Consider the following 14094-nt stretch of genomic DNA (forward strand, 5'->3'; position numbering starts at 1 on the left):
GGAGGCGACTGGGTGGGGAGGAGGGTTGGGGGTGACATTAGGCCAGGGCGCTTTCTGTAGTGTAGTCCTCTCCCTTAGGCATGGCCCTGTGCTCCCGGCCCCCACCTCCGTAGGGTGACAAGTCCAGCTATTGATGGTCCAGCCTCACACATGTGCGCGTTAGTCGTCTCCTGACCTGTTGTCCGAGTCAGAAGTACTGAGTAGTGTGCCCCGAATGCGTGGCTTAGTGCATGCGGCTCCTGTGTCTGTCCTCTCCGCCAACGGTGTTGACATTGCATGCACTCAACCAGGTCTTCTCTTTCTCCCCCCACCCTTCTTCTTCATCTTCTTGTGCATGTGTGCATTAGCATCATCAGGCGGAGGAGATTTGGCATCGGAGCACGAGGGAACTGCAAGCCACAAGGCCCCGGTGGGCACAGGAACAGACACCGAGGGCCCAAGTGAGCCGGAGGGCGAGGGGAGCACCACGACGGGGACCGCTGGTGAGAGCAGCGACAGCGACACGTCCTCGGATTGGAGCTCCCTAGCGGTGGCGGCAACATCCGGGCCCCCTGCCTCTACAGGTACAGCCGCCACCCAGCACACCAGCCCCGCCCTCCCAGCAGCCCCTCAGCCTACGCTCCGTGCCCGCTCACCCAGGAAGGCGGGCGTCTCCTTCGCCCCAGGCACCTCAGCCCCTGCCCCTGTTACCCCTGCTGCCCTCAGTGAGGAGGTCATTGATCTCCTCAGGACACTCATTGTTGGGCAGACTACCCTTTTGAATGCCATCCAGGGGGTAGAAAGGGAGGTGCATCGGAGCAATGCCTACCTGGAGGGCATTCATTCGGGTCAGGCTGCCCATCAACGATCGTTCAATGCTCTGGCCTCAGCACTGACGGCAGCCATTGTCCCTGTTTCCAGCCTCCCTCTTCTGACTGCCTCCACCCTGTCTCTGTCTCCTGTTCCTCAGCCTATCCCATCCACACCATCTGACCAGCCTGCACACACCTCAACACCCAAGGGCAGCTCATCCAGACACAAGCACCACAGATCCCACAAACACTCACCCAAGCAACACACAGATGCAGACATCCCAACAGTCACTACCACCCCTGTGTCCCCCTCCTCCTCGTCTCCCTCCTCCCTCCCTGTGACGTCTCCACTCACACCTGTATGCACACCAACATCAGCCAGTGCTTCCATCACCACCACACCCTCCTGTACAGTCCGCACGCGTGCAGTCACCACCCCCACTGCCATTTACACGTCCCCTGTGTCCTCTCCCACTGTGTCTGTCACCACCCCTTCCAAGACACAAACGCAGGCAGACACCCACCCAACAGACATCCACCTCACAACAGCCTACAGCACCTGCACCTTCACCCAATGACAGCACACCTGACTCTCCTACAACCACATCCTCTTCCTCCACTTCCATCTCCACTTCTCCTACCTTTTACCTTGGCCCTAAAAATTTATTCCTGGCTAATCTTGACCTCTTCCCCTCCGATGACCTACCCCCTCCATCTGCAAAGAGTCCCAAGAGCACCACAGCCACCACCAGCCCAACTTCGGGTGTCACTGTTGTGCATGGGTTCTGGAGCCCACCCTTTGCCAGCAGTGACACCTCCATCAGCAGCAAGGACACATCCAGCCCCCCCCACCGGCAAGAGGACCAGGAAACACAAGGGCCGCCGTGCGAAGCCTGACACGGTTGCCCCCAAGGAGCAGAGTTCGCCCACTTCACCAGCCACAACGTCTAGGGGAGGCAAGGGCCCGAGAGCCCCATCTAAGGAGCGTATGGGCAGCAGGGCGGAGACGTCAGCCAGCAGGAGCGCGGAGCAGGTGGGCCCCACATGCCACATCCCAGCTGTAAAGGAGGACACCAAAGGGCCCAGGACTCCGTCACCGAAGGGCCCAGGAACATCACGGCCGGAGGGCGTCTGAGCACGGAGTCCAGGCCAGGTCTGGCTCCCTTGAACCTACTGGATGTGCACCGCTGAACAGGGCCCGCCGTGCAGAAGAGCACCGCTGAACAGGGCCCGCCGTGCAGAAGAGCACCGCTAAACAGGGCCCCGCCGTGCAGAAGAGCACCGCTAAACAGGGCCCCGCCGTGAAGATAGGCACCGCTGAACAGGGCCCGCCGTGCAGAAGAGCACCGCTGAACAGGGCCCCGCCGTGAAGATAGGCACCGCTGAACAGGGCCCCGCCGTGCAGAAGAGCACCGCTGAACAGGGCCCCGCCGTGCAGAAGAGCACCGCTGAACAGGGCCCCGCCGTGCAGAAGAGCACCGCTGAACAGGGCCCGCCGTGCAGAAGAGCACCGCTGAACAGGGCCCGCCGTGCAGAAGAGCACCGCTGAACAGGGCCCCGCCGTGAAGATAGGCACCGCTGAACTGGGCCCGCCGTGCAGAAGAGCACCGCTGAACAGGGCCCCGCCGTGAAGATAGGTACCGCTGAACAGGGCCCGCCATGAAGATAGGCACCGCTGAACAGGGCCCGCCGTGCAGAAGAGCACCTCTGAACAGGGCCCCGCCGTGAAGATAGGCACCGCTGAACTGGGCCCGCCGTGTAGAAGAGCACCGCTGAACAGGGCCCGCCGTGTAGAAGAGCACCGCTGAACAGGGCCCCGCCGTGCAGAAGAGCACCGCTGAACTGGGCCCGCCGTGCAGAAGAGCACCGCTGAACAGGGCCCCGCCGTGAAGATAGGCACCGCTGAACAGGGCCCGCCGTGAAGATAGGCACCGCTGAACAGGGCCCGCCGTGCAGAAGAGCACCGCTGAACAGGGCCCCGCCGTGCAGAAGAGCACCGCTGAACAGGGCCCCGCCGTGCAGAAGAGCACCGCTGAACAGGGCCCCGCCGTGCAGAAGAGCACCGCTGAACAGGGCCCCGCCGTGAAGATAGGCACCGCTGAACAGGGCCCGCCGTGCAGAGGAGCACCGCTGAACAGGGCCCCGCCGTGAAGATAGGCACCGCTGAACTGGGCCCCGCCGTCTCAAGCACCGCTCCGCTGGGCCCCTTCATCTCAAGCACCGCTCCGCTGGGCCCCGCCGTCTCAAGCACCGCTCCGCTGGGCCCCGCCGTCTCAAGCACCGCTCCGCTGGGCCCCGCCGTCTCAAGCACCGCTCCGCTGGGCCCCGCCGTCTCAAGCACCGCTCCGCTGGGCCCCGCCGTCTCAAGCACCGCTCCGCTGGGCCCCGCCGTCTCAAGCACCGCTCCGCTGGGCCCCGCCGTCTCAAGCACCGCTCCGCTGGGCCCCGCCGTCTCAAGCACCGCTCCGCTGGGCCCCGCCGTCTCAAGCACCGCTCCGCTGGGCCCCGCCGTCTCAAGCACCGCTCCGTTGGGCCCCGCCGTCTCAAGCACCGCTCCGCTGGGCCCCGCCGTCTCAAGCACTGTCTATGGTTCACTGTGCCCACCATGCCTCCTCCTTGACCAGTGGAGACTGTTATCCACTTGAGAGACTGTGGCTTTGCACTCCCCAGGATGGCAGAGTGGGCAACCCACCCACTGTAGAGACTTGAGAGACTGTGGCTTTGCACTCCCCAGGATGGCAGAGTGGGCAAGCCACCCACTGTAGAGACTTGAGAGACTGTGGCTTTGCACTCCCCAGGATGGCACAGTGGGCAAGCCACCCACTGTAGAGACTTGAGAGACTGTGGCTTTGCACTCCCCAGAATGGCAGAGTGGGCAACCCACCCACTGTAGAGACTTGAGAGACTGTGGCTTTGCACTCCCCAGGATGGCACAGTGGGCATGGTGGCCCCTTCGTGGATCTTGCGTCGCGGACTCATGTGGCTGTGGTGCCCCCCCCCTTCCCTTCCCCCTGAGGTGCCTGTAGTATTTTCATCAGATGCCCCTGCAGTGTTCTCTCCAAAGGACTCAGGTCTCCTGTGTGGGCTTTGCCCTTGTGTCGCTACACTGTAGCCCATGGACTGTTCCATTTGACTTTGATGTAGCGGACTAATTGCCTCGGTTCTCCATGGCAGTGTGTATAGTATTATTTTGTTAGGGATATTTTGCATAGTTGCCGATACATCTCAGAGTCTATTTTTTATATAAAAATTTGGTTCACAATTTAATTATGTCTTTGCATTTTTCAGGGGGGTTAGGGTGGTCTCACTGTGCATTGTTGCTCAGCATTGGTGTGTACATAGTTTGGGGGGGTGGGGGTCACATATGTGTGTGCCCATAAGCTTTCCTCCTCCGCCCTCCCGTGTGTCGTAGGTGCAGTACTCACCGTTGTCGTCTGCGCCGAAGTTCGTACTCGTGGTAGATGAGCAGGTAGACGAGTGCAGGTAGGATGTTTAATTTGGGTTCCATGCCGTCCTCCGTACTCGTGGAGTGTGTTTTGGTGCGCGTTTTCCCGTCCGTAGTCTGTTTCCGCCGTGTTTTTATCGGCGGGGCTCCCGCCCCGGAAAAGGTGGCGTATTGGTGAGTTGTGATAGTGTGGGCGGTACATTGTCTGCCGCCTGCCTGTTGGCGGTGACCGCCGCGCTGTTTGTACCGTGGTGGCGGTCGGAGTGTTAATGTGGCGGGCTGTGTTGGCGGTTGCCGCCAGGGTCAGAATTCCATTTTTTGGACCGCCGGCCTGTTGGCGGGTTGGCCGCCGCTTTATCACCGACCGCCAGGGTTAGAATCACCCCCAATATTTGCACACTGAAGGAATGGAAGTTCTTCCAATTGCGGTAGACCTGTTACCTTGCATGTGGTGGCACCAAAGCAACATGTGTGCCACCTATTGCTCCAACCACATGCGGTAATCCACCCAAAGCATAAAATTCTCCTTTCACCGTGGCAAACTCCTGTGGATGTGGGAATTGTATGTATCTGTTGATGTATTTTATCAAGGAAGGAAGGAAGCACCTACTGTAGCACACCACTGAAAGTTGGCTGGGACATGATCCCTGATACACCCACAGTGTATTGAATAGATTGAATAGTGCCACTTGCAACAGAATGCAGTACTGCCATGCGCTTCACTATTGGTGTTATGACTATTGGATTCATATTGTGAGGGAGGAGATCAGGCTCCAACTGCTGACACACATCAAGGAAAGTTTGCCTATTTGGCCAAAATTGTTTGACGTCCATTTTCTCCATTGTGGCAAGGTCTGGAAATGGCCAGAACACCTGAGGCCATCTCCTTCCACCATTGGCTGGGTTCAGATGTCTGTATGTATAGAAAAGAAAATATCAGCTGAAATTATCAGACCATACCTTTAATGTCAACACACATCTGAATTCTTGGTAAGAGTAGAAATTCCACTGGATAACACATGCACATATTAACAACTAATTTTGGGACCTCAAAGATTATTTCATTTTTTTTTCTTTTCATTATGTGAATATAATACATTTAAAATGTATTATCTGCACATAATTGTTTTTCAAAAATGTCCTTACAAAATACAGTCACCAGAGGCAGTACTTCCCCCGCAGCACTATCAGTGTCAAACAGTCATGGTTCACATTTTATTGTATCAAATCTTTCCAAAAAAAGTGTTTTTCATATCTGACATTTGTAAATACAATAGCCTCCATTTTGATTGCTGGTGACACACTAACAATTGAAAAATGTGCAGCTTCATACCCTAAATTTGCGGCTACCTGACCTTGCCAGGAGGACATTTGCTACCTGACGGCTGTCAGTGGAAGTTAACCACATAGTAGGTGGTAGCCTCCACAACGGCCCTGCCATGGGCTAACGTGTGTGATGGCTATGCACAAAAGCCAGTAGCTGTGTCTGTCGCCATCACAGATTGTGTCCACTGTGTACTTTTATGCCCTTTTGTGAAAAAATGCTCACTTGTCTAGTAACACTGCAGCCATCAGGACCCCTCAATTTTGTGGTGCTGTTACTGACCTCAGGGAGACAGGATGATGGACAAATCAGGTGACAGGACCCCCGTCTTTAGCATGGAGGAGCTGGAGCTCCTTGCCAGGGAGGTTCTGTCCCTGTATAGCCAGCTCTATGGGACCCCAGAGGAACAGTCACATGTCTGATTGGGTAATGTCTGACTGAACAACCTCTTCCTTTCTGATACACAGGCCTTATTTTTCCTATTTAGTAACAGGGTAGTGTTCTGATTGAAGTTGACAGAATGATGTAGCTGGGACAGATTGTTTTTTGTCACTGTGTGAAATGTCTATGCATGACAAAATTAGATTTCCTGGAAGTAGAAGCAGCAATGTTTGTCAATGTAACACACAAATCCCATTTCATCACACAAACTGCAGGCCACTGACTACCAGTGGCCAATAGACAGTGTACCTGTAGTATGGCTGACAGCATACAGCCAATGTTAGAATGATGTTGATGTTGAGGGATTGAAGGAAAAAATGTAGAGGGTCTGGAGTTGACTGATGCTGTACTGTCACATGGGATTCCAGCACATAGTGTGTATTAGGTTGCTCTGTATGGTTTGAACATGCCATCGAGCCACTTATATGTAAAGTTAGTTTACGTGTGGCAAGATCAGAAGACACTGGCTCCTAATAATCCATTCCTGTCAGACCATTCCAACACACCCTTGTTCAAACAACCCAAAAATCCCTGCTTTCACAGACACAGAGCAGCCCTTCTCTCTTGCCCTTAGTCACTGTATGTGAGGCAGACCATGGGCACTGACTCTTGGGAGTTTAGGCAGGAAGCCAATGTAGCTGTGAGTGTGATTATGTACAGGTGGTTTGGCCTTCAGTAGTTCACAATGATTGTGAGTAATCAGGGGTGGCTCTCACAACAGGCTAGCATGCATAGTTCTGGCTAAGATGATGTAGTGAGCCTGATTAAGAAAAATGGGGAGCTAGCAAGTATTGATGGTGCACATGAGATCTCTGCAAATCAGTATTTTTAGGATACCTGTAACATTTTTCTGGGGAAAATATATACGCTGGTGAACATATGTGTGAAAATCCAAAATGTAATCCAATAGCAGTGCTGCCAAATAGAAACACTCAATTTTCTTTCCTTGTTCTTTTCTGTCATCCATACAGGTCAACGTCCATTAGAAAAAGGAAATTTAAAATGACATTTCAAAGAAGATACAGACCCTGGGTATCCACAAGCGGCACAGCCTGCACTGTAGGAAGAGGTGGGAAGACCTGCATTGGGTGATACGGAAGTCTGCTGAGAGCCAAGTTGGGCAGTCCTCCCAGGGATCCAGGTGGGTGCACTGTACCCTGACTACACCAGCCCCCAGTTGCCTGCATCCTTACAGTGGCTTACCCAGAGCTTGATGGGCAGTTGCGGGCCCAACAGCAGCAGGGGGTAGGTCATTATCTGTAGATATTGTTGTGTTTTGACCTCTTTACTTCCCAGCTAGGTTGTGTACCATCAATACGAGGTTGAAACGCATCCAAAGTCCATGAGGATTTCTGGAGATGTGAGGTGATCAGACACTGTCTAATGCTGTGTGTGGTGTATTGCTTTGTGGTGAAGGATGACACTATAGTCCTCCTCACAAGGCTAGTACTTTTGTGGGCAGACACGTGGCTGCATGCAAACAAAGGGGTTGCCAGCATTTTCACAATCACATAAGGGACAGTTTCACAAAACATGCCCCATGTCATGATTGGGTCAGGTGGGATGGTACGTCACAAATGTGTATAGTGAATGTATGCTCCATTACTGGTAACTGTGGCAAATTGAGCAATTATAATGCAGCTCATATATATCAGAGTTGGCACTGGTGAGTTGGTGCTATGGCAATATGAGAATTCGCATCTGCACCAAAAGTATTGGTATTCTGTGTACAGTGACATCATTACTTATCTGACACATGTTTGAAAGCAGTTTGTCCAGAAGACTTCTAGTAAGGTAATGTGGACAGTAGGTGAACCTGAATCCTTAGTCTTTCACAAATGTGCACATAAGCAAGTCTATGATGACAAACGTGAATTTATCTGCCAAACGATATTGATTGAAACAGACAGGAATGTGTCCACATTGGTGAGCGAGTTGTAAGTCCCATAGACAACATTTTTGTGTTGTTAGTCCTGCCCACAGGAGAAATTGATGATAAAGAACAATGTGATACTGAAAGGAACATTTGCATATGGAAAGTTACATTACATAGATGTTGTGGTGTCCCATCTTGAGAAGTCAATTTCGATCCAACAAAAATTTACCCTTTGGGAGAAGTGAATCACTTTTAGCCCTGTAGTGCAATGGTCGAGAGGTGCCCCCAGGCCTATGTGTTTACTCATGCTGTTGGAACCCTTTGTCATGGAGTGAACTATAAGTGTATAAGTCATGAAGGCACATATGATATGGGAGCTGAGAAGAGGGAATTAATGAACTTGTTGGAAATGTTGTATTTTGTGCATTGATATCCAATTGTATTCTCACAGATACACTTTAACTGTTGTATTTGTGTTTTCAGCATCAACTGGAAATGGCGATAGGTGACAGTGGGGATGTAGCTGGCCACTGGGAATCGGGTGTGGACACCACTGACACCGAGGGACCCATGGAGGATGATGGGACTGGTCAGGAGGCCTGGGTGATACAACATCTTCCTCAGAGGCCTCTAATTAAGGCCAATCCCTAGTGTGGAGTGGCTGGAGTGACTGTGAAATCTGCATCTTCATCCACCCCCATTCCAATCTCCACCTTCCCTCTTGCTCACCCCCCCAGTTAGCTGCAGCACCCCTTTAAAAGGCGTGGCGCCACCTTTACTGCAGGCACCTCTGCTCTTGCCCCCACCCCATGCCCCAGGCTGCACTCAGTCAGGAGGCTGTAGAACTTTTATGGATGATTGCTATAGGCCAGACCACACTTCTGAATGCCACAAAGGGGCTGGCTGGCTGGAACAACCAGATGCTGGCTTACCTGGATGGTATTTATGGTGCTCTGTCTGGCTTACAGTGCTCATTTCAGGTTCTGGCCTACTCATTGGCTGCAGGCTCCCAACCACTTGAACCTTGTGCCTCTATTCTCACCTCTTTCCCATCCCCCATCTCTCAATCCAGCCCTATCCAAAGCACATGCAAACATATGCATGCAGCCACAATAACAACCACAAGCAGCACATCCCAACACCGACAAAGCAAAAAACACAGCCACGGATACACACATACCGCCACTACACACACCGCCACCACAAGCATACCCACAGGCATTACATCCACCATGACACAAACACATACCCCCATCACCAGGATACCCACAGACACAATATTGACCACTACAACAACACCTACACAGACCACTAGCACATTCCCAGTCAGTGCACACACCACCTCACACACACATATACCAGCACACCCACAGACACCAAATCAACACATTTCACATCCACTACACACACATCCTCACACACATATACTGAACCCAAATGCCCACACTCACTCACCCACCCAACAATCAGTAAGCAACACAAATCTAAAGATACAGCACATACACCTGAGCTTTAAGCACCCACACTTTCAACACACACACGCACAACAGACACAACCACTCCCTCTACCTCCCAATCCAAACTCCCTAAACACCACCCTACCCATTTTCGTAAGGAGGACCTACTTTTTGCTCTTGCCCTGACCCCTTCAAAACATAGAACCACCTATCCCAAACATCATTTCAGATCTTCTACCTCCCAAACCACCCCTACCACATCCCACCCCACCCCACCACTTCCAAGCATTAATCTACCCCTCCCAAACATCTTTCCACAGCTTCCAAATCCCAACCCACCCATCCCAAACCCAAGTACCCCCCCCCCAGTGAGATCATTTACATGCCTGCTCTATGTCCCATAGATAACCCTTTCAGAGTAGTCTTATATTGGCAGTGACATTAAGAGGCAAGCTGTGGGCATGCACCCACACAATGGACTACCGTCCTTGTTCCTTTGTTGTTTCTATACAGTTCAATTCCAGTGACTTCTGAGAGAGTTATCTCATTTTGACAAAACATTGTTATTTTGACAATATCTTTGTCCTGGCCTTAATTTGTGATTGTTACTAATTGTTTGCTGATTATGTTGTTACTTCTAATATGTGTAGCATGTTGTGTAATTGTTACATTATCATAGGATTGTTTGGTTCAGATTAGGTATACTGTTTCAATTGATGCTTTCAATATTATGGGAACATTAGTGCACACACCTGTGTGGACACAATGCTATTTGTGATTATTGAGAATTTTTGTGTAGATGTCCATTGCCATGAAGGCAGTCTGTACCAGATTTGTAGGTGCTACTTAAATATCAAGGACTGTTCTGGTTCATTTTACATTTAATTTCACACTTCAGCATTGTGTAACATTATGGTGGTGTGTGCTCAAATTATTGAGCCATGTACAAGTCCAGTATTACTGTGTAGCTACAACTCTGAGAACAACATGAATGCCCATGACTTACCTTCTGTTCTGGCAACAACAGGGTTGATTTCCATCTTGGATCTGGCTCAGGAGTAATGGCAGGAATGGTAGCAGTAGGTTCATGGTGGCAGGATAAGTGGAAGGCATTAGAAAGGTAAGTTTCATCCTTATATAGCTCCCAATCCGCCAACTCAGGTGTAGAGGTTTAGCCACCACAGTTGCATCAGCGAGAATGCACATACTGCTCGGCATGGGGGTGATAGGGGCTGTCGTCCCACTGCCAGCCTCTTTTGTCCCTGGTGCCATCAATAAGGTTGAAGTTTCCTGGCAGTGATGGAGGGCCGTAGGCAGTCTTTTGCTTATACTCCAGCTGACATCTAAATACTGTGGCCGGACAGTGATGGCAGCGGGTGTGTTTCCAGTCAAAATGCTGACAGTGGGACCGTTACTGCCAATTTCAAAATGACATCCTTAGGTATTCTGCTCCCCAGCAGAGGGCACAAAGGTCATACCATGCAAAGGGAGCAATTATCAGTTATGGAACCAGTTCCTGGGAGAGGAATGTGGTACAGTAGAAATCTCAATGAGATAATTAGCTGTCACTCTGCAACGGGGCTGTGTCAGGCTAGCCCTGCTGAACAGAGGTGAAAACCTATACATCTGGAGCCAACACAGGATGTCTCCCTTTTGAAGTTTTGCTAGAAGGGCATCTGGCACTGATGCCAGCTAGGGGTGGAGCTGAGACCAACAATCACAGAGAAATCTTGACATCACCTTCATAGAGTATCCCAGTTTTCTATGCAAGAGGTTTGGGACAGGAGTGGAGGGGTGATGTGGCATCCTGGTATCTAGAACAAGGGAGAGACAAGTAAGAAGACCCTGGTCCTAATTCGAGCTAGAACAAAAAATTCCTCTTAATGCCCTGTGAGGGTTAATTTGAATATTTTTCTCCCTTGTGGTGCCGTAAGGAGGGGCAGGGGCACCACCAATGTAATTTCAAGGTATTTGTGAGGCTGGAGGGCGTACAAGAGCTTGTTGCGTAGGCCCTCATTATTCTAATGAGACTACTGGATTTTTGGGTGGCAGGATCGTTCGCAGTGTGGGGGACTAAGTCTGACCCACGGTGAAGGACCCTTGTCACCCCAAATCCAGTAGTCTCATTAGGATAATGAGAGCCTACGCGACATGGCGCCCCACGTTGGGTGCCATGTCGCGTAGGCTCTCATTATCCTAATGAGACTACTGGATTTTTGGGCGGCAGGATCGTTTGCAGTGTGGGGGACTAAGTCTGACCCACTCTGAAGGATGCTTGTCACCCCAAATCTGGGTTATGCTCCAGCTAACTAGCAGTGCCTCATCTCTCCCAAAGGGAAGAGACAATTGGGCAGCCGAGCGCATGACATCTTAGGCCTTCCCAGGGAAGTCGTGGTCACTCAGGTCACAACCAGTTCTCTCGTACAAAGTGCGGTCTCATATATAAATGACAAAGGCAGTTTGAGTTTTAAAGATTGGTTTAATAAAACAACTGCATTTTAGATAACAAGGCGTGAGCCCCAATAACCAGAACCATACAACACAGTAGGATTGAAATAGTAACAAGGAGAGTGAAACATAAGAACAAGGCTATCATATTGCAACTAAATTATGTTCTCTCTAAGTTATATTTTCAGAAAAGCATGTGAAGCTCTAAGCCTGCCTTTCTGGTACCCCTGGGAAGACATCGATCCTCATACCTGAGCAAAGGCCTGTGATCTGGATCAGCATCTGCAACAGGGCAGTCAGCATCTAGTTGTGAGTTCCTGGTCGGAATCTCCCTCTTACGTGTACCAGGACTAGAAAGTGTTTTTATATCTAACACACCGGTGTTCTAAGAAATGTCCCTACGTAAGGATGTGTACTTTCTACGAACCATAAAGACTAAGGCCCATATTTATACTCCGTTTGCGCCGAATTAGCGTCGTTTTTTTCGACGCAAATTCGGCGCAAAACTAACGCCATATTTATACTTTGGCGTTAGACGCGTCTAGCGCCAAAGTATGAGTAAAGAGCGTCATTTTTTTGCGTGAACGCCTTCCTTGCGTTAATGAGATGCAAGGAAGGCGTTCCCGTCTAAAAAAATGACGGCGACGCAAATGCATCGTATTTATACTCCCGGGCAAAAATCACGCCCGGGAGGTGGCGGGTCAAAAAACCCCGCATTTGCGCCACTATTTAACGCCTGGGTCAGGGTAGGCGTTAAGGGGCCTGTGGGCTCAAAATGAGCCCACAGGTGCCCTCCCCTGCCCCCAGGGACCCCCCCTGCCCACCCCAGGAGGACACCCAAGGATGGAGGGACCCACCCCAGGGACATTCAGGTAAGTTCAGGTAAGTATAATTTTTAATATTTTTTAATTTTTTTTGTGTGGCATAGGGGGGCCTTATTTGTGCCCCCCTACATGCCACTATGCCCAATGACCATGCCCAGGGGACATAAGTCCCCTGGGCATGGCCATTGGGCAAGGGGGCATGACTCCTGTCTTTACTAAGACAGGAGTCATTTAAATGGCGTCTGGGCGTCGAAAATAATGGCGCAAATCGGGTTGAGGCGATTTTTTTGCCTCAACCTGACTTGCCCCTATTTAAGACGCCCTAACGCCATTTTCCCCCTACGCTGGCACTGCCTGGTCTACGTGGTTTTTTTCCACGCACACCAGGCAGCGCCGGTCTGCTTGCGCCGGCTAACGCCATTCCATAAATACGGCGCCCGCATGGCGCTTCAGAATGGCGTTAGACGGCGCAAATTTTTTTGACGCTAAACTGCGTTAGCGCAGTTTAGCGTCTAAACTTCTACCACGTCTATAGGCAATGTACCAGACTGTATCCTTGACTGAAGCACAGAGCGAGCAAGAATGTATTGTTTGAGAACACAGTGCTGAAGTAAGCTAAACAGTGTGATAGAAAGAAATAAAACAAGACTGTGAAACTGGTTATTGTAAAATAACAGTGCGAGGCTAAATAAAATGCATCTAGGGCAAAGTGCACAGAGGCCTAATACGTTAAGCAAAAGCGCAAAAAGCTACATTAAAAATGGCTACACTACAAGCTATCCCCTCTAAGAAGGGAAGAGATCTATTACCTTGCCTTAAGTTTCTAAGCATGTTGAGTGTATGACCCTTAGTCAAAGTCAGCATTGAATTCAAGCAATGATGAAGCTGGAGCCTTTGCTCTTCAGTTTGGGAATGCAGGGACATCTTGTGGTTGGTCTATGACTCCATTATGTGACCTGAAGAAGGTAATGAAACACTTTGACATGTGATTGAATTTGAAAAATGCTTGTTGACACTATCATTGAAAAACATTGTAATGTATTAATAATGATTGCATTTATACATAATTATTTTCCACATTGGTTTCAATGGAGAACCGTATCAAGTGTTTACTGTTTTACTAATGTTGTAACCCCTTGACAAAGGTTCTAGGCCTGTTTGTTTTACATAATAACATCCCCTTATAGTATGTTACATGTTGTATAGGTGGGGTGTTTTGTGATTATGAGGCTCGGGGCCCACTATGGGTGAAATGTTATATGAGATTGTCACTAAAGATAGTTACCCTTACCTGACATATATCTGTCATTTTAATGTGTATTATTTCGTAGTCTATGTGAAATTACTGTACTTTTCATTATTAAAAGGCAAAGTACTAACTAGACAATAATTAATTGAGTGTTGTTGTTGCATGCCTGCAAATTAGGATGGGGAGCCCACATCATCAGGCACTTTCACAGGACGCACCCCAACAGGAGACCTATGCAT

The 14094-nt window shown here is 50.4% G+C and overlaps 1 long non-coding RNA gene across 1 annotated transcript in view; it reads left to right on the forward strand.

The window, feature by feature from the left end:
* The window catches only part of LOC138265449 (uncharacterized), a 35445-nt gene extending 23961 nt beyond the window's left edge, over positions 1 to 11484 (forward strand). Inside the window, exons 2-3 of the long non-coding RNA XR_011199366.1 lie at positions 6973 to 7142; positions 8361 to 11484. This is a non-coding gene — a long non-coding RNA (uncharacterized lncRNA). The remainder of the gene's footprint in view (positions 1 to 6972; positions 7143 to 8360) is intronic.
* The last annotated feature ends 2610 nt before the right edge of the window (positions 11485 to 14094 follow it).

Source organism: Pleurodeles waltl, chromosome 2_1, assembly GCF_031143425.1.
Source record: "Pleurodeles waltl isolate 20211129_DDA chromosome 2_1, aPleWal1.hap1.20221129, whole genome shotgun sequence".
In the NCBI taxonomy this organism is placed as follows: domain Eukaryota; kingdom Metazoa; phylum Chordata; class Amphibia; order Caudata; family Salamandridae; genus Pleurodeles; species Pleurodeles waltl.